The sequence below is a fragment of the Leptodactylus fuscus genome, chromosome 2, assembly GCF_031893055.1.
Source record: "Leptodactylus fuscus isolate aLepFus1 chromosome 2, aLepFus1.hap2, whole genome shotgun sequence".
Taxonomy (NCBI): domain Eukaryota; kingdom Metazoa; phylum Chordata; class Amphibia; order Anura; family Leptodactylidae; genus Leptodactylus; species Leptodactylus fuscus.
Genome location: NC_134266.1, coordinates 86168585 through 86192122, shown reverse-complemented (window position 1 = coordinate 86192122; position 23538 = coordinate 86168585). Strand labels below are relative to the sequence as shown.

The 23538-nt window shown below is 43.2% G+C and overlaps 1 protein-coding gene and 1 long non-coding RNA gene across 3 annotated transcripts in view; one reads left to right on the top strand and one right to left on the bottom strand.

Annotated features, from left to right (window-relative positions):
• Window positions 1-19010, bottom strand: LOC142194832 (uncharacterized). Its single transcript, XR_012715053.1, has 3 exons — window positions 18878-19010; window positions 13207-13259; window positions 1-1019 (listed from the first exon to the last, which is right to left on the bottom strand). It is a non-coding gene; the product is annotated as an uncharacterized LOC142194832 (long non-coding RNA).
• A 67-nt stretch (window positions 19011-19077) lies between these two features.
• NRAS (NRAS proto-oncogene, GTPase) overlaps window positions 19078-23538 on the top strand; it is a 30591-nt gene continuing 26130 nt past the window's right edge. For both annotated transcript variants that reach the window (XM_075264090.1, XM_075264089.1), the window contains exon 1: window positions 19078-19218. The gene's annotated coding sequence lies outside the window, so the exon portion shown is untranslated. The remainder of the gene's footprint in view (window positions 19219-23538) is intronic.

Here is a 23538-nt window from a genome sequence, read left to right as displayed (position 1 = left end):
TTGGCATTTCACTTTTAATACTAGTAAATTCAAACAGCTTTAAAAAATTAAAACATTTTTTTTTTTTTTTATCTTGAACCATTTGGAGTTCAGACGGAGCCAATTCTGGCTCTTCAACACTGATATTTTGGAAGTTATCAGTCAAGTCAAACATATCCACACTTATTCTCTGGTACAAAACTACTATCGTTCTTCGATGTGCATTCCAATCCTTCTTCCTCCACAGATTTATTTGTGTTAGTCAGATTCATTTTTTATAGGTGGTAAAGAGCCAACTGGATTGATAATTTTAGTTTCTGGATCTCTTAATAATAGAGTACGTACAGCTTGGCATTTTGTGAGCGAAGATACGGCATCCTGTAGAATTAATCTGTGGTTGTTTTTATGTTGGTCTATTTGTGTAGAGACCACTGGTACGCTCTCACTTTGACACAGAGCCTGACTGTTAAGTGATTCATCTTCTTGAAGCTCAACTTCTGTTGCGTACAATATAATAGAATTAGAGATAGTAAAATCTGTTTGTGTACCAATTGTACAAGATCTGGAATCACATGTTTCCTCAATTTCTTCCGTTTTAAATTCCTCCAAAGCAAATTCTGTAGAGGTTTCAGAAGATTGTGGTCCAATGACAACAACAGATATATCGTCTAAATGGCATTTTCTTCTACGCTTACTTTTCTTCTTCAAGTTCTCATGTATTATACTCTCCCCTTTAACAACCATCGGAAAAATTGAGGGAACAGCATCTGGTCTTAGAACTCGCCCACCTGGAGTGATTAGATAACAGTCACGTGTGAAGTGTGTAGAGCACAAAAAATATCGGCCTTTTTTCTGGCCCTCAGAAATGTTTGATGCCAAAGCATCTATGTTTTCGAATGATTGGCCAGTTTGTTGTAACCAACTTTTGATACGTGCAACATCCTTAGGGAACTTGTGCAACATAATATCAGGGCTTTGTCCCTTTTTACCTGTTCTATTCAGGCAATTGTTGACCAAGCAGCATGGCATTGTTCGGGTATCTAAAAAAAAAAAAAGATATTGAAAAACAATAAATAAATTATGTACTGTACTTTCCAGCGTATAAAACGACCCCCAACTTTTCCAGTTAAAATATAGAATTTGGGATATATCTGACAGCTAACACACCGCTGCTTAACCCTTTGGATGCCGCAGTTAAACATGACCGCAGCATTCAAGGGGTTCTGTGAACCCCTATGTATCTTCTGCAGCCCGGGGTCCAGCCAGTGACAGATACCTGGTTGATCCTGCTGAGATGCAGGAAGTCAGCCTATGCATCTGCATAGGTTGACTTCCTCTATAGACTGCAATACACATGTATTGCAGTCTATAGTACTGAACCAGTGCAAAAAAAAATTAATAGTGTGTGAAATAAATAAAACCCCCAAATTCCCTTTTCCTAAATCAAATGATATATCGTATATACGTGAGTATAAGCCGACCCAAATATAAGCCAAAGCCCCTAATTTTACCACAAAAAATCTGGAAAAAATTGACTCGAGTACAAGCCTAGGTTGGGGGGGGGGGGGGGGGGGGATGGGGAGTTGAAGAAATGCAGCAGCTACTGGAAAATTTCAATTAATTTAGACATTATAATCATGTGCATTACAGCTTAGTTTCTCCATGTGCCTCATAGTAATAGAAGTTAACCCCATCATGTCTCTCACACTAACCCCCTGTGTGCCTCATATAAGAGTTACTGATACGTGGGACATATGAAAGTAATAATTAGGTATCTTCATAATTAAGGTCCTTTATTAGTACCCCCATGTGCCTCAAATATTAGTAACTCTTATGTGAGGTACACAGGGGGTTAATGTGAGGGACATGGAGTTACTGAAACTAAATTAACCCCTTTACGCTAAATCACCACCATGTACCCATACAACAGGTTAAGATAAGATAATCATTTAATAGTCCCACAGTGGGGAAATTCAGTATGTTACAGCAGCATAGTAATACAGGTACAGGATAATACACAGTAATATATTACGGAAGTAGACACACATAAGGTGAGAAGAGAAGATATACTAGGAGTCCATAGCAGCTAAGAAACAGAAGAAGAAAGGAAGACTTCATAATCATAATCATTAGTTTTCTGTACGGAGTGATCTTCGCTTGGTCTGATGTAGATTATACAGCCTGATCGCGGTTGGAAGGAAGGACCTGCGTTAGCGCTCCTTCTCACACTTGGGGTGAAGCAGATGGTCACTTACAGTGCTGCTAAGTGCCATCAAGGTCTCATACATGGGGTGGGATTTGTTCTCCCTGCACGGAGCTCACCACGGACAGTGTCCTTTTGTCACCAACCACCTGTACTGGGTCCAAGGGGCTCCCCAGGAGAGAGCTGGCCCTTCTGATCAGCCTATCAACTCTATTTCTGTCCCCGGTTGATATACTGCTCCCCCAGCAGGCCACACCGAAAAAGATGGCTGAAGCAACTACAGAGTTGAAAAAGGCCCTAAGAAGTGGCCCCTGGACTATGAAGGCCCTCAGCCTCCTGAGCAGGTAGAGTCTGCTGTGACCCTTTCTGTGCAGCACATCCATGTGATCAGCTCAGTCCAGCTTATTATTGAGGAACACACCCAGATACTTATAGGTCCTGACTATCTCAATGCATGTCCCTTGGATCTCCACGGGGGTCGGAGCACTTCTACGTTTACTAAAGTCCACCACCATCTCCTTGGTCTGTCCAGCATTAATCCTGAGGTGGTTCTGCTGGCACCATTCAACAAAGTCCTGGTTTAAGTCTCTGTATTCCCTATCGTCACCATCAGTGATAAGGCCTACTATAGCAAAGTCATCGGAGTACTTCTGTAAGCAACAGCTGGATGAGTTGTGCCTAAAGTCAGCAGTGTACAGTGTGAAGAGAAATGGGGCAAGAACAGTACCTTGTGGTGCCCCCGTACTACAGATCACAGTGTCAGACACACAGTCCCGGGCTCTCTCATACCGAGGGCGGCCACATATGTGGTATTTCCGCGTTCATGAGCAATTGTTTAACAAATTGTGAGGTGCTTTTTCTCGTTTAACCCCTTATGAAAATGAAAACTTTGGGGATAAAGGGACATTTCAGTAATTTTGCGCTTACACATCCCAAGGTTAGTCAAATCGGTGAAACTGCTATAGGGTCAAAAGGCTCACTCTATCCCTTCATAAATTCTGGGATGGGTGTAGTTTCCAAAATGGGGTCACTTTTGGGGGGTTTCCATTGTTTTGGTACTCTAGAGGCTCTGCAAATGAGACATGGCACCTAAAACTATTCCAGCCAATTCTGCTTTTCAAATGTCAAGTGTTGCTCCTTCCCTTCCATGCCTTGTGCCAAAAAATCATTACTGTAGCACTAAAGGACCTCCCGACCTCCCACTTCATTTAATTTATGCAGGTCCTGTGCTCTGTGCCTCATTTTCAAATGCATTGGTTAAGGAACCGATTGGGGCCCCTGACCAAGGCATTTGTATTAACAAAATGAGGATTAATAGTTGAGGCTCGGGGTCCACCGGTTCGCTAGTCTGACCCTGTAATTGGACCCTGGCTCAAGTATAAGCAGAGGGGGGCTTATACTCTATGTTTATGGTGAAACTTTCTCTCCTCCAGACGTAGTGGATGTCCCCTTGTAACTGTTACTGGCCTAGGAGTAAAAAGATCCTTAGAAAGTTCTCTGTATTGTCCCTTCATGTATTTGTACATTGTTATTAGATCTCCCCATAGACATCTCTTTTCTAAACTGAATAAACCCAAGTTTGTTAATCTATCGCTGTACTCCAATCCACCCATTCCCCTAATAATTTTGGTTGCCCGACTTTGCACTTTTTCAAGTTCACTTATGCCTTTCTTGTATATCGGGGCCCAAAATTGCGCACAATATTCCAAGTGTGGCTGTACCATTGATTTGTATAGAGGCATAACTGTTCTTGTCATGAGAATCTATACCTCTTTTGATGTATCCCATAATTTTATGGGGCGTGGACCATCTTAATGGGATAATGGCCTCTCTTGTACCGTCTTGGACGTATCTCCAGTGATTGCCTGCCCCCCCCCATTTTGATGAGTCCTGCCTGTGGAGATCAAAGTTATTCTCTCTTCTCTTCTGTCTCCGAGTCCTGGACTTGATGGTTTTGTCCTTCCAGAATCTCCCTTTGGCTCAGCCATCCCCGAGCCCTTGTAGTGGGTTCTTGGCTGCTAGGACTAATCTGTGTCCAGCTTCTACCTTTGTTCTACCCTTCTCGGGTTTGCCTGGAGCTTCTTGGCTCGCCTCTCTGGAGTTTTTTCTAGAGAATTCTCTCTTCCTCCTTTCGCAGGTTTTCCCCCAATCGCCAGTCTTCTGACTGGGGAGCGGTCCTTCTGTGCCTTGACAGTTCAGGGCCTGTGGTCCAAAGTGGATGTACTACTCCAGAACTTCCTCTGATCCTGGGGGGGCATCTTACTGACCCTGTCTCATTGGTGCTCTCTCCTCCTACGAGTATCTGGTCAGAGCCCAGGCCAGCTTTTCACATCCTAGCCGAAGAAACCTTCCCAGGCGGGTGGCCGCTCCATCTGTAGATCATCCTCTGGCTTGCCTCAGGTGGGGCATGTCGACCTCTCGCCTCCCTCCTGAGTCACAATTTTCTTTGCCTTGAGGCCAGGTCCCTGGGCCCACCGCCGTTGCCACTTTGGTGATTCTCTGGTCATACTTCCTTCTGTACCTCTTCCTTACTCTTCTTCAGGATCAAGAGCTTGACCTGAGGGGGTTCCAGCCATCCTGGTGACTCTGGGTTGGCCCTGCTGGGCTTGGTACCCGGATCTCATGTTACTGGCCTGCTGCCTCGGGGTCATGTTTGATGCAGACCTTTCCTTCACCCCTCATATTGAATCACTCGCACGTTCATGTCACCACCTCAAAAACATCTCCAGAATATACCCTTTCCTTACCAGAGATACACTAAAGACACTTATTGTCTCTCTGATTCATTCTCGCCTTGACTACTGTAACTCCTTACTAATCGGTCTTCCCCTCACTAAACTCTCCCCTCTACAATCTATTCTGAATGCAGCGGCCAGGCTCATCTATCAGGCTAGACGCTACAGCGATGCCTCTGGTCTGTGCCAGTCACTACATTGGCTGCCTATTCATTATAGAATAAAATATAAAGTTATCACACTCATCCACAAAGCTCTCCATAATGCCGCCCCTCCCTACATTTCCTCCCTCATCTCTGTCTACCGCCCAACCCGTGCTCTCCGCTCACTCAATGACCTAACACTTACATCCTCTATTATCAGAACCTCCCACGCTCGTATACAAGACTTCTCCCGAGCTACGCCACTTCTCTGGAATGCTCTACCCCGGACAATCAGATTAACTCCCAATTTCTACAGTTTCAAACGCAAACTAAAGACGCATCTTTTCAGACAGGCCTATCACAATGTCTAACATAAACCCTTAACCCTCCTCTGTCTCCACTCCCACACTTCCCCACATGATATGATGTCATCTAAGGATAACTTTATCTGTCCAAGCTCCATCCACGTTACAGGACACGACTGTCAACTGCTCATAAAGTCTTATGTTTATGCAATGACAGTCACCTCTATTACAAAAGTGTCTGACCTCTGCATAAGCAATGCCGCAACTGCTACCTCTTGTGTCACCCCCTCTACCTTATAGATTGTAAGCTCTGGCGAGCAGGGCCCTCAGTCCCATTGTGTGAAATGATTTTCTTTGTAATGTATCTTTCTGTCTGGATTTGAACCCTACAAATTGTACAGCGCTGCGGAATATGTTGGCGCTATATAAATAAAATTTACTATTAAATTATTATTATTATTACTGCTGGCATTCAATCCTTGCCTTTTTCTCTGTGTTTGACCTTCTGTCTCAAGACAGTTTTTTCCTCTCCGCCTTGCCTCAGCTGCATTTTATGGCAGCTTGTAAAGCCAGGGTTCTGAAATGTCTTCGGGGGGTCTTCGTAACTTGTTGTCAACACCATGCATTAGGCCTGTGATCCACGGTCAGCCAGGTTCTCGTCTGCTCATGGACGTCTTGGGCCTGCTCCTGTGAGAGTACTTTTTGTCATCCACTTTCCTTTTCCCAGGTTCCTTTTTTTTTTTTTTTTGATTCTTCACAAGGACAAGGGTGTCCTTCGTCCTCCACCGTCTTTTCTTACTAAGGTGGTGACTTTTCACATCAATGAGGACATTGTCTTGCCGTCCTTTTGTCCTAATCCCAAGCATCCTTGTGAACGTTTCCTTCACTGTCTGGATGTTGTCCAGGCAGTCTGGGTCTACTTAGCTCTCACGGACCCTTTTCAACGCTCCAATGCTCTGTTTATTCTTCCAAAAGACTCCAGGAAGGGCTTGCCTGCGTCCAAAGTTTCCATCTTCAGATGGATTTAGTCTCTCATTAAGGAAGCCTATCAGCTTAGGGGTAAGGATCTGCCCCTCCGTGTGACAGCTCACTCTACCAGGGCTGTTGGTGCCTCCTTGGCTGTTCAGCATCAGGTATCTGTTTCCCAGGTCTGCAAGGCTGCCACCTGGGCTTCTGTGCACACTCACAAAATTTTCCAGAACCTTTCTGTATCTTCTGCCGATGCCATCTTGGGTGGTAAAGTTCTGCAGGCGGCAGTGCGCATGGCTGTTTTTCCCTCCCTTTGGGACTACTTTTGGACATCCCAAGGTGCTGTGTGCCCCCGTGAAATATGCAAGAAAAAGGGATTTTTGTACTCACCGTAAAATCCTTTTCTAGTTTCACTGGGGGACAGTTCCCACCCTTTATTTTTTTTCTGCAGAGGGTTATTTATTTGTTTCTTCACCAGTTTAGCACTTATTGTTGATTGTTTGTTCCATATTCTTTTTTTGGACTCTTTCCTACTGCTGTGGTACAAAACTGCCTTATTGCATCTGTGAGAGGGTATAGGGTGGCAAGCCGACAGTCTCGTTTGCCTAGTGTTCGCCTCCTAGTGGCCAGGTCTATACCCAAGGTGCTGTCCCCCAGTGAAACGAGAAAAGGATTTAACAGTAAGTACAAAAATTCCTTTTTTCAATTTGTACATTAATTTTCAGGAAGCATTCTTAAAGGGATCCCATCATGCAGACACAGAAAGGCTATTCGTCTCCTACCTTTCGTTGTCTTCTCTTCGCTTGAAATCCCAGTTTTCGTCGGGCCCGAGGACCGCTAGCAGAGCCAACTTGCGCATACATTGAATTTTGACCCCCCCTCCCCCCCACACACACACGCCGGAAGAAGACGCATGATGAAGCTGTTGCTGAAGACGATGGAGGTGGTGCTGGAGAGTTCTCTCGCACCATTGGGGACACCTCCAGTGCTGTTTGATCGCTGGGGCCCGCCCCCCAGTGCTGCTAGTGAACTCATTTGCATACCGACAAAAAAAAAAACGGGTTTTCAAGTGAACGGTGGCGCGGAGAAGACATCGAAAGGTAGTAGAAGAATAGCCTTTCTTAAGGCTATTCCTACGTTTGAGCGAGAAAAAAAAAAAAAAAAAAATTTAGTTTGAATGACAGGACCCCTTTAATCAAATTTGGGAAAAGGCTGCTGGGTCAAAATGCTCACTATACTTCTTGACAAATTCTGTGAGGGGTGTAGATTCCAAAATGGGGTCACTTTTTTTTTTTTTTTGGGGGGGGGGGGGGGAGTGTGGGGGGGTTCCTTTGTACTGGAACATCAGAGGCTCTGCAAATGAGACAGGGTACCAAAAAAAATATTCCAACAAAATCTGCTTTTCAAACACCCAGTGTCGCTCCTTCCCTTTCTTTTTTTTTATTAAATGTACATAGAGCTCACAATGTACATTTTTCCCTATCAGTATGTCTCTTTTGGAATATGGGATGGAAATCCATGCAAACACGGGGAGGACATACAAACTCCTTGCAGATGTTTTTTTGCCCTTGGCAGGATTTGAACACCAGGACTCCAGTGCTGCAAGGCTGCAGTGCTAACCACTGAGCCACCGTGTGGCCCCGCTCCTTCCCTTCCATGCACTGCAGTTTACACCCACATGTGGGGTATTTCGGTGCTTGAGAGAAATTGCATAAAAAACTGTGAGCTGCATTTTGTCCTTTAACCTTTTGAGATTATGTTAATTTTAGGGCTAAATGAATGAGTTATTGAAAAAAAAAAAAAAAAGCCTAAATGTCTGCTTTTCAAACAGTCATATCACACAAATCCTACTAATACTATAAATGTGAAAGTTTGTGTGTTTGGATGTTTGTTCCTCAATAAAGCAAAAACCGCTGAATGGATTTGAATGAAATTTGGCACATAGTTTGTAACCTCAATTAAAACATAGGCTACTTTTTATCCTGGTAAATGACATGGCTTCACAACTGATATGATATATTAGGTTGGTCTTACACAACCGTATTGATTTTACGGACCACAAGTTGCTGATCAGCAACATAAACAACGCAGACGCCCGTGTCCTGCCGCACCCGCCCATAGAGTTCTATGGGCGAGTCTGTGCAGTGCCGTGAATTCACGGACTTTGTGGACCTCCTCTATTCAGTGTGGAGGCCTGGCACACAACGGATAAAATAATCCGGTGGTGTAAGAGGCCGCACTGAATATAAAGGTGTCCGCAAATGAAAACCCTCAATTGCGGACTGACACTACGGTCGTGTAAGACCAGCCTTAGGGAGCCTTCACACGGAGTAAACACTCTGCTCAATCTGAACGTAAACTCGTTCAGAGTTAGCGGCGTTAAAACAGATCCCATTGAAATCAATGGGAGGCTTTTTTTACCTATTGCTTGACATCTGCCGAAACTCCGGAGCAGGCGGATCATCAACGCCAACAACACGCTCATTATATGGTGTCCCAGCAAGCTGCTGAGATGCCGGAACAGTCACAGGCACGGTGTGAGGAATGAGTTTAGCGGCAGGACAGCTTAAGAGCTGCCGAAATGTCGGAACAGGCAAACCTTCGATGGCTGCAATTTGCTGAATATAGGCAGATCATCGACGCAAACAACATGCAGACGAAGTTGCGGGCAGAGGCTAATACATTAATATCTACCATATCTTTGCTTTATTTTGGCATCATCTTTTAATTGTCATTTAATTTATTTTGGATGTTAGAAGGCTTTAAAGTTGTGAGTGCAATTCGTATCACCGTATTGAAGTCCAAATTAATAAAGTTGTCTTTTCCTTTTAATAAGACAGGCTCAGAGAAACTCACTCCACATACAGCTTGTGTGTGTAAAGTGTGTTCTGTCTTTAATGGTAACAATGAAGTAGTATATAATACATTGCACAGACAAAACAGGTTGGATTTGCATAGTTAGCACAACATGATTGGTGGAGAAGTTGTAACAATAGTCCTGGTGCATGCCTATTGGATAAGAAGCTGGAGAGGACACCCCCCCCCCAGGGCTGAGCGGGGGTTGTGAGCTTCTCTAAACAAAATGGAGTCCACAGCACATGTCTGACCGCATAGTCTCAACAAAATGGTAGTTGTGACCACGTCTGAAATACAAAATGGAGGTTACACAAGCTGACATCCTCCACAAAGTGTAAGGGTGCATTCACACCAAGTATACGCTGAGCTGATTCTGAACATAAAGCACGTTCAGAATCAGCGCGTACAAAGCAGATCCCATTCATTTCTATGGGAGCCGGCATACGAGCGCTCCCCATTGAAATGAATGGGCTGCTTTTTTCCCTATTGGTTTCAATGCGATATGCGCGTATGCTGGCTCCCATTGAAATGAATGGGATCTGCTTTGTACGCGCCGATTCTGAACATGTTTTACGTTCAGAATCAGCTCAGTGTATACTTAGTGTGAATGCACCCTAACAGCGATTTTCCAGATTTAAAAGAAAATTTCCCAAACTACGGTAATTTTTTAGGGTCCATTTTAGTTCTGAAGGGGATTATAAAGACCTATATATTAGAAATCCCCCATAAATCACCCCATTTCAAAACTGCACCCCTCAAATTATTGAAAATAGCATTTGGGAAGTTTGTTAACCCTTTAAGCATTTCACGGACATCAAAACAATAAGGAAGTGAAATTCAGACAATTCTTTTTTTTTTTTTCTAGAATACATTTATTTATTCCTAAAATTAACACATTCACAAAGGCTTAAAGGAGGAAATGCAGATACAATTTTTCCAGAGCACAGAAATATTGCACATGTGGTTGTAAACTGATTTTTGGGTACACAGCAGTGCACTGAAAGGAAGGAGCAACACTGGGAGTATGAAAAGCAGATATTGCTGGAAAAGTTTTCGGTGCCATATCTCATTTGCAGAGCCCCTAGAGCACCAATACAGAGGAAATCCCCCAAAACTGACCCCATTTTGAAAACTACAACCCTGATAGAATTCATCAAGGGGTATAGTGAGTATTTTGACCTTATTGCCTTTTCAAAGATTTTATTAACATTGAAATGTGTAAGTGAAAAATTACTAAAATGTCACTTTATTCCCAAAGTTTTCATTTTCCCAAGGGGTTAAAAAAAGAAAAAGCACCCCACAGGTTATTAAGCAATTTCTCCTAAACAAAGCAATTCCTCATATGGGTACATGAATGGGGCTCAGAATGGAAAGAGCAGTATTTGGCTTTTGGAGGGCAGATTTTGCTGGAATAGTTTTCGGGTGCCATGTCACACTTGCAGAGCCCCTAGAGTAGCAAAACACTGAAATCACTATCAGGCTCCATTCACACAGAGTAACGCCAGGCGTCATTTGTGTGTAATTTGTGTGTCTTTTACGGCCGTCATAAAACGTTTACATAGAGTTCTATAGGAAAAGACATCCGTAATTTACGGCCGTAATGACGGCCGTAAATGACAGCCGTCTTTTCCTATAAAACTCTATGTAAACGTTTTAAAAGTGTAATGGTGTCCAAAACCCAAACCATCTATATCTGTACTCCAAAAACCAAAATCGTCCTCCTTCACTTCTGTGCCCAAGTAGTAGTTTATAACTAAATATGAAATTAAGCACATTATCCTGGGTACACCAGTGTAATACATGTTGGCATAAACTGCAGTTTGGGCACACAGCAGAGTGCAGAAGGGAAGGAACGCTATGTGGTTTTTGAAGTGTATATTTAGATGTTTGGTATCTGGAACCATATCATGTTTGCAGAACCTCTAAAGTACCAGTAAAGTGGAATCCCGAAAGGAGTGACCCCATTTTGAAAACTGCACCCCTTAAAGAATTTATCAGGGGGTGTAGTGAGTATTAGTATCCCAGGTGTGAATGCACAGTGAATAGTGAAGCATGAATATGTAAGCTGTGTGAAGTACATTGGGAACACCAAATTCCCCACTATATCCCCAGTAGCTCCAATGAATGAGGTGGGCCACTTCTGGTGTCTTTTCCTTGTAAACTGTAAATCTGGGGTGTACCCTGATATACGCTCACACAGCTTATACCTTCCCTTCCTGCCACAGCCAGTTGTGTTCTAATGATTTGGCGATTTTGCGGGGGGCTTTGTCGTCAAATTGTTCAAGATATAGATAGAGATATATATATATATATATATATATATATATATATATATATATATATATATATATATTTTTTTTTTTTTTTTCTGGCCAAATGAGGGCTTGTTTTTTGCGGGATGAGATGTATTTTCTGGGTGACTATAACAATCAGAATAAATTTCATTAACTCTTTCTTGGTGGAAAAAAAAAACAAAACATTGTTGGATCAGCACTAGAGACTGCAATACACGTGTACTGCAGTCTATAGGGAAGTCAGCCTATGCAGAGGCATAGGCAGACTTCATCACTTACTAGCAGGATCAACCAGGTATGTGGAGGCTCCAGACCTTAGATGGCAGAACCACTTGGATGACGCGGTCACAGCTAACACCCACTCCAGATGCCATTGGATAGTTTCGTTTTCACTTAGAAACCCCTAAAATGCAGCGGTCACTATTGACCACAGCATCTTAAGGATTAAACAGCGGGGATTGGTGTTATCACTGTCTGTTACAGCAGGAGCCTGGCGGTCAGATATAGTTGGGCTCCTGCGGTGATCGCACAGGCTTTGCTTTTGAGCCCGCTTGATCACCATCATTTACATGCACTTGGGAATGCATTAACTAACCACATTGCACATGTATGTGAAATAGCGTTAAGGGGTTAATATATTAATTGAATTATGGACAATGTATATTACAAAGTATTACCTTACACTCTATTTCAAAGATTGAAGAACAGCAAGTCTAGATGAATGTAAAGATCAATCTAAATTCACTGACTTCTCAATACCGAGTACTTTTCTTTCTTACAAGATTCACTGAAGGGAGAGTCATCCCAAAAACAAGTACCATGAATAAATATAAAACTTCACCTTTATTATTTATAGATAAAAAACAACAAAAAAGGTAAAAACAAATCTCCGGCAAACCAGGCAGTGGAATCACCAGATTTTAAATGGGTGTGCACTAACCTTTGTGCCACATCCCTAGGGGGGTAGGGCCATTATGGGTGAGTCAGTGTAGCTTTAATTCACCTATTCAGCCCTTTCACTCAGTAATCCTACCTCCCTATAACATGCAAAGTATGTCCGGAGTATATTGGAACTGAATTAGGAATAATATCAGCCTCCAAAACCCAATTTATGATGCAAAGAGTAAGAGTATCCACTTCCTCCCTGAGGATACTGGCCTAACGCCACACCAACAGGGAGGGATAGCGGAAAAACTACACCACTGGGTATAGAGGATTCAGTCCATAGCTCCCAGACATACATATAACTACTGCAACTTAACCCAAGATCAATCTAAAATATAAAAATACTAAAATAAAGTATTTTACAAATTTTACAAACAATAGTAGAAAAGGAATACTCAAAATTGTTTTATGATTATATGCAAAAAATAAATAAAATCAATCACCAGTATAACAAAAAAAAAACAAAAAAACCTGAAAGTCTTCAGTAGGTGACACCTTTTTTAATGGCTAACTCATAATGATGACAGAATGTAACGTTTCGAAGCTCCCGGCTTCGAGTTAACCATTAAAAAAAAAAGGTATCACCTACTGAAGACTTTCAGGTTTTTTATTTTTTTATATTTTCTACCCACTGGTTAACACGGTACAAAAACAACATTTTCAGTATAACAAACAATCAAAATTTAGTGAATTTTTAAAGTTCTAATTAGATTATAATTATTCATGGTTATTTAGGATAATTTCAAAATATAAATCATTTTTTATCTAAGTGCTTACCTGATAGTCAGAATTTTTTTCTGTAAAAAAATTTCATCAGTGATATACACAATCTGAAAAATAAAAATGTTAATTTGATTGCATTACTAATAGAATATTTAACTATGTCCCAATATGTTCAAATGTACCAACATTCAAAAATAAATATACATCATGTGGAGACCAAAACATTTCTGAAACTAGCCAGTGGAGACATGAAACTACTGGCATACTAGAAGTCGGCCAAGACATACTGTGGCTTGACAACATATGGCAGTATGTATAATCAGCTATATAGCATGTGGTGTCCCGAAAATGTATGGAACTAGCAGTTGTGGACATGAAACAGGTGGCATAATAGTAGTCGGCCTAGACATACTGTGGCTTGGTAACATATGACAACATGTACAATCAAGCTCTATGCATATGGTGTGGCAAATATGTTTGAAACTAGCAGGTGGGCACATGAAACCGGTGGCATAATAGTATTCAGCCTAGACATAGTGTACTGTGGCTTGACAACATATGATGGCATGTATAATCAGCTCTATAGCATGCGGTGCCCCAACAATGTATGAAACTAGCAGGTGGGTATATGAAACCGGTGGCATAATAGTAGTCGACCGATGCCTATTGCTATGTGACAACATGGTGCTGGCATGTGAAATCAACTCTCTAGCATGTCGTGTCCAAAAAAATGTATGAAACTAGCATGTGGGGACATGAAACAATGAAACAGATGGCCTAATAGTAGTCAGCTGACGTTTAATGTTACGTAACAACATGTTCTGACATGTAAAATCAACTCTCTAGAACAGGGGTCCTCAAACTGCGGCCCGAGGGCCACATGCGGCCCGCCAAGCACTTCTGTCTGGCCCCGCCGACAAGCGTGTATTTATAATGAAGCTCCTGGGGAGCTCGGGCCAGGCCATGGAGAGCACTTCACTTTACCTATTGGAGGGCACCGCTCCCAATGTCTGTGCGACCTGCTCTGCCTCCGACCCACTGTTTAAAAAGTTTGAGGACCCCTGCTCTAGAATGTGGTGTCCCAATAAAATTAACCAAATTGTCCCAATAAAATTAACCAAATAACAAGTGGGCATAATATTTTTCAGCCAACGCCTATTGTGGCAAAATAGCATACGGTGGATTGTTAACTAACGGTATAGGATACGCTATAGGATTTTTAAAAAAAAAAAAAAAAAAAAGATAGAAAACAGCATGTGTACACACACAAAAAGATAAAGTTAGTACAGTCCTATGAAAAAGTTTGGGCACCACTATTAATTTAATCATTTTTAGTTCTAAATATTTTGGTGTTTACAACAGCCATTTCAGTTTGATATATCTAATAACTGATGGACTAATATTTCAGGATTGAAATGAGGTTTATTGTACTAACAGAAAATGTGCAATATGCATTAAACCAAAATTTGACCGATGCAAAAATTTTGGTACCCTTATTTTATTGATTTGAATACTCCTAACTACTTTTTACTGACTTACTGAAGCACAAAATTGGTTTTGTAACCTCACTGAGCTTTGAATTTCATAGCCAGGTGTATCCAATCATGAGAAAAGGTATTTATGGTGGCCAATTGCAAGTTGTTCTCCTATTTGAATCTCCTCTGAAGAGTGGCATCATGGGCTACTCAAAACAACTCTCAAATGATCTGAAAACAAAGATTGTTCAACATAGTTGTTCAGGGGAAGGATACAAAAAGTTGTCTCAGAGATTTAACCTGTCAGTTTCCACTGTGAGGAACATAGTAAGGAAATGGAAGACCACAGGGACAGTTCTTATTAAGCCCAGAAGTGGCAGGCCAAGAAAAATATCAGAAAGGCAGAGAAGAAGAATGGTGAGAACAGTCAAGGACAATCCACAGACCACCTCCAAAGAGCTGCAGCATCATCTTGCTGCAGATGGTGTCACTGTGCATCAGTCAACAATACAGCGCACTTTGCACAAGGAGAAGCTGTATGGGAGAGTGATGAGAAAGAAGCCGTTTCTGCAAGCACGCCACAAACAGAGTCGCCTGAGCAAGAAGGTCCTGTGGACTGATGAAACAAAGATCGAGTTGTTTGGTCATACAAAAAGGCGTTATGCATGGCATCCAAAAAACACAGCATTCCAAGAAAAACACTTGCTACTCACTGTAAAATTTGGTGGAGGTTCCATCATGCTTTGGGGCTGTGTGGCCAATGCCGGCACCGGGAATCTTGTTAAAGTTGAGGGTCGCATGGATTCCACTCAGTATCAGCAGATTCTTGAGAATAATGTTCAAGAATCAGTGACGAAGTTGAAGTTACCCCGGGGATGGATATTTCAGCAAGACAATGATCCAAAACACCGCTCCAAATCGACTCAGGCATTCATGCAGAGGAACAATTACAATGTTCTGGAATGGCCATCCCAGTCCCCAGACCTGAATATCATTGAACATCTGTGGGATGATTTGAAGCGGGCTGTCCATGCTCGGCGACCATCAAACTTAACTGAACTTGTATTGTTTTGTAAAGAGGAATGGTCCAAAATACCTTCATCCAGGAACTGATTAAAAGCTACAGGAAGCAACTAGAGGCAAAAGGAGGATCTACTGAATATTAATGTCACTTTTCTGTTGAGGTGCCCATACTTTTGCACCGGTCAAATTTTGGTTTAATGCATATTGCACATTTTCTGTTAGTACAATAAACCTCATTTCAATCCTGAAATATTACTGTGTCCATCAGTTATTAGATATATCAAACTGAAATGGCTGTTGCAAACACCAAAATATTTAGAACTAAAAATGATTAAGATTAATAGGGGTGCCCAAACTTTTTCATAGGACTGTAGTAGTCTGGCCACGACTATAGTGGGAATATAAACGGTTTCAGCATGTAAAATAAAATTTATATCATGTGAGGTCCCAAAAAAAGAACTTGATAAACAATGAGTTTGGGAGATTTTGCCTTATTAATATAACAATATGCAAGAAAAGTAAAATAATTAAACAATTAGCCTAATCAAGTGTTATATATAGTGCCATCTCATTTTGCGCACACAGGCAAGTTCAAACCTGCAAAAGGGGGTGTTCACACTTGCGCCCGTTGTCCCCCCTGTGTCATTCTGCCGTGTGCTTTAAAACCCATTCATCTGAATGGGTTTTTAAAGATGACCGCCTGCAGCCTCTTGCAGGGAAAGAGGTTTTTTCGGCTGAACACAAAGTCCTATATGTCGTACCGAAAAAAACAATTTCCCCGTGGAAGGCCACAGGCGGACACCTTTAAGTACCCATTAAAGAAAGAAAAAAAAAAAAAAAAAAAAAAAAAAAGGTAAGATGCCTTTGTAAGCAATCATGTAGAGTTTGGCAGCAGTGGAAGCATACTGTTCTTACCAGCTGATGTGCAAAACAACTCTGAAGCAAACATGGCTTCACTTAGAGTTGGAGGGAGGTTGTGTAGCTACTGAGCATGCTCCTTACTCCGTAGACATACATGAGCCTAGTGTAAGAGGCCACAGTAAAATGGCATAACGGATATTCAATTTAGCATGCACAGGATTTGTATCCTGAATGCAGACTCGCCGGTGATGACGCAGCGGAGAGGCATCGCCTGAAGATGACAGAGGCCTTTCTAAAGCTATTCCTATGTTGTATTTGTAGAAAAAGGGATTCATTCTAATGATAGAATTCCTTTAAGGAGTTCTTTAAAATTGATGGCAGTTTTACAGTGGCTTAGTATCTTCCTGAGTGCACGACCACAAATAGAATCTCCTGGCTTATCATCACTACTGCCCTCAAAATATGAAGTATCACAAAACTTGTTCTATTCCCAATGCAGTTTGCATTCATCACGCTTTCATTAAAGGGATCGTATCATTGGATACCCATTTTTCTCGATAACACGTAGGAATAGAACTCTCCAGCAAAGCCTCCATCTTCTTCTGGAACTCTCTGTGTCTTCTATTTTCTAGGCCTCGGGCAGAGCGAACTGCGCATGCCCGGGCCAATAGAAAATGGCCACTTACACCAGTTTACAGTGTAAACGGCCATTTTCTTGTGACCCGGGCATGCACAGTCTGCCCTGCCCGAGGCCTAGAAGTTTGAACCCAGCTCTGGAAGAAGACGCGCAGAGAGACAGCTCCTGAAGAAGATGGAGGTTTCTCTCGCAGCATTGGGGACGCCCCCAGTGCTGTTTCAGCGCTGGGGACCGCCTCCAATGCTGCAAGAGAACTGATTTGCATACAAACGAAAACCAGGATTTCTACCAAACAGCGGCACGGAGAAGGCATCTAAAGGTAGGAGATGAATAGCCTTCATAAGGCTATTCCTATGTGTTATCGAGAAAAAAAAAAGGGTATCCAATGATATGTAAATTAGTGATGATAAGTAATTTAATCCAGAGACATGGCTGGACATATCACTGCTATGCAGAAAATGCCAAATTATACTTATCCTTCAGGAACGGAGTTAGTTATCCATCTCTAGCTATAAACCCATGCTTTACTCAACTACAAGAATGGATGAATGTCAATTGACTAAAATAGAACCTGGATAAAACTGAATCACTCATGGCTAGAAATCAGTGCTTAAAGGGGTTTTCCCATCTCATTTCAGCTTTGCCTGCAGTGTCTCCTTCTCAAATCCTGTATTTCTCCTCCCTACCCCCCTTATAATATATCCCCTTTATATATAATAATTGTTCTCTTATAATAGTGCCCCTTATGTTTAATAGTTCCTCCATTATAAATATTAGCCTCCTTATTAGAGAGGAGCGAATAGTATTCGAAACTCTAGTTTCGAATACCTCGCTTCCATAGGAATGAATGGAAGCGGCCAAACACCAAGAGGTTAAGCGCCGGCCGCTTCCTTTCATTCCTATGAAGCGAGGCAATCGGAACTAGAGTTTCAAATACTATTCGCTCATCTTTACTCTTAGTTTGCCTCCTTAGCAGGCGATTCCTTTCCCTTACCAGAAAATAAATCTTGTACTCACCTTACCGCATTCCCACGATGAACGGAGAGGACGAAGAATCTCCCTGTAATAGTGGCACAGGTGGCGTGAGGTCATCACGCCACCTGTGCCGCAACGTCCTACTGGTGGTCTTCTATGGCACAGCATGCAGATACAGCTGTGGAGCTCCAGGGATCCGGACCCTTGCGATCCCTTTAGGGCGGTGTCTTGTTTCCTAAGACCACTGGAAATAGGTGTTTTCCAACTGCCTTAGGTGACCCTTGTGAAAGGGCTGTTTGACCTCCAAAGGGGTCACGATCCAACAGGTTGAGAATTGCTGATCTACAGGATAGAGGATAAATTGTGGATCAGTGGCTGTCCGACTACTGAGGCCCCCACAGATTTTGAGAACAGGTGAGTAACGTAAACCGTTGAAGTACAGTATAGCTTTCAGCCATGTCTGTATGTCCCATTGGTATGAATGGAGAAGGAGCGAGTCTGCATCTACAATGGGAGACCTCTGGAGACCACGTTCTCCAGATAGGTGGGGGTCCCAGAAGTGCGCACCCCCAGTGGCTCAGTGTGTGGTCAGTGGCATGGCTTTCATACATTTGCCAGGGTGTTTCTGCCCTCTATTTAGATACACTAACGTGGTTACCGCTGTATAATGTGAATAAGATCTAACGATTATTCCAAATCCAGAATTGTAAAGTTGCGTCTATGTATGAAGGGAAGTCCCTGCACGTTCACTTACACCAGAACTATCGTATCCGGCTCCTTAAGCAGTCGGCATCTATAGAAGGCCATGACTCCCACGTGGAATTATTGGCATATTCGGCCTTGTTTACCTCATGAGCAGTGCTGGAGATAGGGCAAGCTACGTTGAGAGGAGTTTGGCGGGCTAAGTGTGTGGAAGGCCGAAATCTCGCGAGTGTTGCAGCAGAGACGCGGAAGCGGCTGCCAGGGGAGGAGGGGTGCAGGGTGCGCCCGGACAGAGTGGTCGCTCCGGGTGAGGAGCCAGGAAGGCAAGGAAGCCGGAGATAACGTGACCGGTGCATGGACCTGGAGGGGGAGCGTACCTACATGGTGTGGAGGGTGAGTGCCGGCAATGGCCTAGTCGCTTCTGCTCCACACGTGTATGTGGAGTCCGGAGTAGTAGAGAAGCTTCGCCGCCCCTACAGCGCCGCCAGTGTACGAGCTGTCTACATAGCGCTCTCCTTAAAGGGGACGTTCAGCTGAGATCTCCGGCTGTATAATGCGAGTGCTGTGGTAGGAATTCCCAGCAATGGCGCTCACAGTGACGCTTCCAGGAGTATTGTGCGGTTACCTTTTGTAAAACAGCAGGGAGGGTGTTGCGAGAAAACCGCCCATGTATACCATATGCGAAATAATAGGCAGGAAGTGCATGTCATTCACTGAAAAGTCCCAGAGACTGGAAACCATCAAAACGGGTACAAATACCTAAAATAATGCTAGTGTCAGAAGATGGATGGCGCTATACCTGGAGAGCTTCCTAGAGAGGGTCACCACTATGTCCAGCCATTGCCCGCGGGCGTCTCCAAGTGTTTGTTTGTCAAGGCGGAGAATCGAAAGGACAGAACTAGAAACTTCCAGGACAAGTTCTTAGGCTAGATCCTTACTGTGTTGTTGTGGTCTGACCCCAGAAACCTCACTGATAGTAATGTGAAGTGTGCCGTGTCCCCTTCACTGCAGATAGGTTAGGTTCATATGAAACAGACTCTGTTTTCTTCTTGTGAATCAGTGACTCAAGTAATCACTTCTCGGCCTTTTGGCTAAGATCAAGTGATCATGGAGGGACCTGAGGCCTGGGACTGTGGAGATGAGGATAAGAGAACCACTTGAGGCGTGTTGCTGGGAGAAGCAGCAGCTAGTAACCAGTTCTGCCAGTGGTAGCGGTGGGCCACTGTAGGGGCCTGGTGACCACCAGGTGCCTGGGGATCTTGGCTGGGGGCCGAGGAAGCGCTCGAAGGCTTCTAGTGTCCTGCCCTGGGGGTTTGAGTGGCCCCTGGGGTGCCTTAAATCACTGGGGGTGTGAGCCCACTGATTTTCGGCACATTGCTATGGCATTATACACACCTTTGTAGTACCACTCCCTATGCCTGGTTTACCAGCGGGTTTCCGTCTTCTGCCAAGAGAAAATGGACAGGAGACGGAAACTGGGCGGTCAGGAGAACATACAAACTCCTTACAGATGTTGTTCCTGGTGGTATGCGAACCCAGTACTCCAACACTGCAAGGCTGCAGTGCTAACCACTGAGCCACCGTGTTGCACCATACTGAGTACATACTGACACAGTTTTTGAAGATGTTATTGATATCAGACACAAAATGTTGGTATTTACTCCTCTCTTAGCAGTGTAGAGAGTGCACTGACACGCTTTATTATAACAACGTGCAGTTAAATAGTAGCAGAGAAAGGAAGAGAAATAACAACAATGTAAGTTTTCATATTCATTCCTGATTGGTATGGTACATCTCAATCAAACTGAAAAAGTTTAAGCAGTGCCATATATAGCCAGCTACTCCCGGTCCTGCGTGGTAACCTTGGGGAGCTGTCTTCTGGCAGCAAGCCAAGCATTTGTTGTTTCTTGCACCTATCCTGGATACAGGTTCCATCTTATCATATAACATTATAGCAGTTTCAAGCATAAGCAACTGTATCTAGCATTCAGATTTTAATGATAACAATGTTTTTCATACATTACATGATTATAACCTTCACAGACACAATCTATACTGTTCCTATATGTAATCTTAACTCCCATCATACTTGCCTGTCTTTCGCCACGAGACGTCACATCATCTGGGCGTGCTCCCTTACTGCTTATGCAGCTGAAGTGATGCCTAGGCGAAGTGAAGGGGTGATTTAGGAATGGCTAGTAGTGGATATGAAAGTTATAGAATCAACGATGGTGTAAATGAGGGGGGTGGTGTGAGTTAGCTCTGAGTGGTATAATACATCATGGCAGTTGTAGGAAAACAGAACAGGAAGATGAAGAGGATGCCAGGAGCTCACATTGAAATCCAGAAACCAATCAAAACACTGCTAAAGATATTTGGGTGCACTTATTAACCTATTAATAGCGCTAATGGACCTTCATTTTTAAAATTACTTTTGTCCAGAAAACCACTTTAAAGAGGACTTTTCACCAACAACTCTAACCCTCTGCATCGTTCAATAGCCTCTATTCCACTTGCGCATAGGTTTCTGTTGAGGGATGGGATATTCCCAACTCGCCTGTTAACCAAATTGCAGGCTGTGTGCTCTGTTCACTTCCTGGTTTTCTCAATATGTCGGTGGGCGGGTTTTCACTTGCTATCTCCCAGACAAAGCCAGCTCCGCTCGCTCTCTTCATAGCAGTACATGTTTGCAGTCAGTAATGAGGGATGGTTGTAAATAAATTAGTACAGTATCACTGGAAGATGCTCAATATGAAGCTGATGTAGCAGAGCTGGATTTGATAGGTGATGAGAATCCCAAATTTACATGCTACAGGACCAAGAGTCAGCTTGTATTTACATACAGAGGTAACAGACTCCCTTATCAGTCTCAGCACTTATCAGCAAAATTTAATTAGCAAACAATGAAGAGAATAATCTCAGATAGCAGCCAAACAAAACAGTTATGCTGAAGCAGTGTATTTAGGAAAAGTCTCAAATCCACATAAGCTAGCAGTGTAGATAGGATCCTTGTGATGGGACAACGCCTTTAAAGTAATAAAAATATTTATTCTCTATCCTAGAGAATAAATCGCTGTTAGGTGGGGGAGAAAACCCTACCGATGATAGGAACGAGGTGTGTTTTATCCTCACTGTGAATGAAAAATCCAAAAGAGGCAAGTAACACAACAGAATGTGTGGACAATGCTAAACACATACCCAATATAGAAAAATCACACAATCGTATAGAAATAAATAATAATATATATTTATTAATGTGTAATAAAAACATATACTACACAGACAAAAGAAAGCAATAATTTAACTAAATACAAAATGGGAGAAACTTAGGAGAGTCTCACAAGATCCCAGAAATAACATTGCATGGACATAGGAACTAATAACTAATGAATAAATGCACGGCCGCAAACTAGCGCGGCGCATACGATCCCCGCTCCCATTGAAATCAATGGGAGCGTGTACGGCACGCAAAGGGTCCCGCGGCGTACACGTGCCACATCACGCGGCACGTTACACCGTGTGAACTCCCCCTTAAAGGGATCCTATCACTCAGACACGATTTTTTCTAAGTACCAAATCGGAATAGCCTTAAGAAAGGCTATTCATCTCCTACCTTTCATTGTCTTCTCTGTGCCCCGTTCACCTACAATCCTGGTTCTTGTCAGTATGAGGTAAATGAGTTATCTCGCAGCATTGGGGGCGGGCCTCAGCGCTCAAACAGCATTGGCAGCGTCCCCAATGCTGTGAAAGAACTCTCTCCAGTGCCGCCTCCATCTTCGTCAGCAGCGTCCTCTTCAGCCTCTTCTTCCGGCGGTGACTTGTAACTTCTAGGCCTTGGGCAGAGCAGGCTGCGCATGCCCACAGGCCACGGGAAAATGGCCGCTTACAATACTGTGCAAGCGGCCATTTTCCCGTGGCCTGTGGGCATGCGCAGCCTGCTGACGAAGATGGAGGCGGCGCTGGAGAGAGTAATCTCGTAGCATTGAGGCCCGCCTCCAATGCTGCGAGAGAACTCTTTTGCATAGCGACAAGAATCGGGATTGTAGGCGAACGGAGGTGCGGAGAAGATGATGAAAGGTAGGAGACGAGGAGCCTTTCTTAGGGTGCATTCACACTGAGTAAACGCTAGCTTATTCTGAACGTAAAACACGTTCAGAATAAGCGGCGTCTAAAGCAGCTCCATTCATTTCTATGGGAGCGGGGATACGAGCGCTCCCCATAGAAATAAATGGGCTGCTTCTTTCACTCCGTGCAGTCCCATTGAAGTGAATGGGGAGTGCCGGCGTATACGGCAAGCTCTGCTCATGCCGGAGCGTACACGCCGGCACTCCCCATTCACTTCAATGGGACTGCACGGAGTGAAAGAAGCAGCCCATTCATTTCTATGGGGAGCGCTCGTATCCCCGCTCCCATAGAAATGAATGGAGCTGCTTTAGACGCCGCTTATTCTGAACGTGTTTTACGTTCAGAATAAGCTAGCGTTTACTCAGTGTGAATTCACCCTTAAGGCTATTCCGATGTGGTACTTAGAAAAATTGTGTATGAGTGATAGGATCCCTTTAATATGCACAAGCACAAAGTAACCATACAGCATATAAATATGTATATGAAAAATCGCTAATAGCAGAACACATGACTAGGTCACTAGGGCAATACAAATTTCAGACCAAAGTCATAATAAAAGGGAAAGGCTTGAATTAATAATGTAAATGA